Here is a 2,794-nt window from a genome sequence, read left to right as displayed (position 1 = left end):
GATGGTATATAAGCCCCAAATTCTAACTGCTTCTTTGAATCACACTTCTTTGGGAACTCCATACGAACATGATTGAAATCCATCTTTTCTCTTGCTAATCTGTCTTGTCAGTTTAATTTCCGGATCTCCCAAACTTGAACCTAAAAGTGTAGGGGGAAGTTTTTTCTCCCTGACAGACAAGATCTGTATGCATAAACTAAAACAACAACAACAACAACAACACAATGTAAGAAATTGTATGTTTCCTGTTCTATTGGAGTGCTTTTTTTCCTATCAAACATGAAATTCTTTCAAAAGAATTATCTCTGGTGCTCCTGTTTTACCAGCACCTAAACATATCTGTATGTTGGGTAATCCAAGTCTGAGCATCGTTAGTAATGATTTTACAGACCAGGAAGTAAAGCCTAGGAGTTGAGGGGCTATGTAGTCAGTTGCTAGGGGCTTTACAAGTAACTCAAATGATAAAGAATCTGCCTACAATGCCAGAGACTGGGTTCAATCCCTGGATCATGAAGGACAAGGGCACGGCAACCCACTCCAGTATTCTTGCCTGGAGAATTCCATGGACTGTAGCCCGCCAGGCTCCTCTGTCTATGGGGTCACAAAGAGTTGGAGACGACTGAACGACTAACACACACAGTCAGTTGGTAAGGAGTGGAGTCAGGATAAAGTTGAACCTGTTGAAGGAGTTGAAGCCTTCTACCTACACGTCATCAGTGAACCCTGAGGCTGTTCCCAGTTCTTCATTGTGATCGAAGGCACTGAGATAAACATCTTTGGGCATGAAGCTTCAGGCACCTGTAGCTCTGAATATTTCCACAGAAGAAGCCCTCAGAGGTGGATTTTGAACTCAAAGCCTGTGAACTCTTTTAGCATCTTTTATTAAATTATCTGGTAACATTTTCTCATTTCTTAGGAACCAGAAAACCCAGCATTTGAACTTACTTTTCCTTGTGGTTACTGCTTCTACTTCAGAAATAAAGTTTTGTTCAGGGAAAATAATATACAACTTGGAAATAAAGCAGAGAGACGTTTGTGTGACCTTTAATATCTATGAGATTATGCCCTAATAGGCCCAGCTGAGGGTCAGCTGATTATTTGAAGAAATTGGAGGGATTGAGGGCAGGAGGAGAAGGGGATGACAGAGGATGAGATGGCTGGATGGCATCACTGACTCGATGGACATGAGTTTGGGTAAACTCCGGGAGTTGGTGATGGACAGGGAGTCCAGGGGCGGTGGGCGGGAAGAGCTTCCCCACGCCCCCACGCCCCCACGCCCCAGGCCAAGGGCGGGGGCCGGGAGGACCAACCCCACGTCCAAGGAGCCGTGGCTGCACGGGTGCAGGAGGGCCTAGAGGAGCTATCCCACTTTGAAGGTCAGGAAGGGCGGCGGTGAGGAGATACCCCTCCTCCAAGGTAAGGAGCAATGGCTGCACTTTGCTGGAGCAGCCATGAAGAGATACCCCACGCCCAAGGTAAGAGAAACCCAAAGAAGACGGTAGGTGTTGCAAGAGGGCATCAGAGGGCAAACACTGAAACCATACTCACAGAAAACTAGTCAATCTAATCACACTAGGACCACAGCCTTGTCTAACTCAATGAAACTAAGCCATGCCTGTGGGGCAACGGGCGGGTCATAGTGGAGAGATCTGACAGAATGTGGTCCACTGGAGAAGGGAATGGCAAACCACTTCAGTATTCTTGCCTTGAGAACCCCATGAACAGTATGAAAAGGCAAAATGATAGGACACTGAAAGAGAAACTCCCCAGGTCAGTAGGTGCCCAATATGCTACTGGAGATCAGTGGAGAAATAACTCCAGAAAGAATGAAGGGATGGAGCCAAAGCAAAAAGAACACCCAGCTGTGGATGTGACTGGTAATAGAAGCAAGGTCCTATGCTGTAAAGAGCAATATTGCATAGGAACCTGGAATGTCAGGTCCATGAATCAAGGCAAAGTGGAAGTGGTCAAACAAGAGATGGTAAGAGTGATGTCGACATTCTAGGAATCAGCCAACTGAAATGGACTGGAATGGGTGAATTTAACTCAGATGACCATTATATCTACTACTGCAGGCAGGAATCCCTCAGAAGAAATGGAGTGGCCATCATGGTCAACAAAAGAGTCCAAAATGCAGTACTTGGATGCAATCTCAAAAACGACAGAATGATCTCTGTTCGTTTCCAAGGCAAACCATTCAATAGCACAGTAATCCAAGTCTATGCCCCAACCAGTAATGCTGAAGAAGCTGAAGTTGAACGGTTCTATGAAGACCTACAAGACCTTTTAGGACTCACACCCAAAAAAGATGTCCTTTTCATTACAGGGGACTGGAATGCAAAAGTAGGAAGTCAAGAAACACCTGGAGTAACAGGCAAATTTGGCCTTGGAATACAGAATGAAGCAGGGCAAAGACTAATAGAGTTTTGCCAAGAAAATGCACTGGTCATAACAAACACCCTCTTCCAACAACACAAGAGAAGACTCTATACATGGACATCACCAGATGGTCAACACTGAAATCAGATTGATTATATTCTTTGCAGCCAAAGATGGAGAAGCTCTATACAGTCAGCAAAAACAAGACCAGGAGCTGACTGTGGCTCAGACCATGAACTCCTTATTGCCAAAGTCAGACTGAAATGGAAGAAAGTAGGGAAAACCACTAGATCATTCAGGTATGACCTAAATCAAATCCCTTATGATTATACAGTGGAAGTGAGAAATAGATTTAAGGGCCTAGATCTGATAGATAGAGTGCCTGATGAACTATGGAATGAGGTTCGTGACATTG

This window comes from Bison bison, unplaced genomic scaffold (assembly GCF_000754665.1).
Source record: "Bison bison bison isolate TAMUID 2011002044 unplaced genomic scaffold, Bison_UMD1.0 scf7180017864101, whole genome shotgun sequence".
NCBI classification, from domain to species: domain Eukaryota; kingdom Metazoa; phylum Chordata; class Mammalia; order Artiodactyla; family Bovidae; genus Bison; species Bison bison.
Note: the sequence above shows the minus strand (reverse complement) of the source record.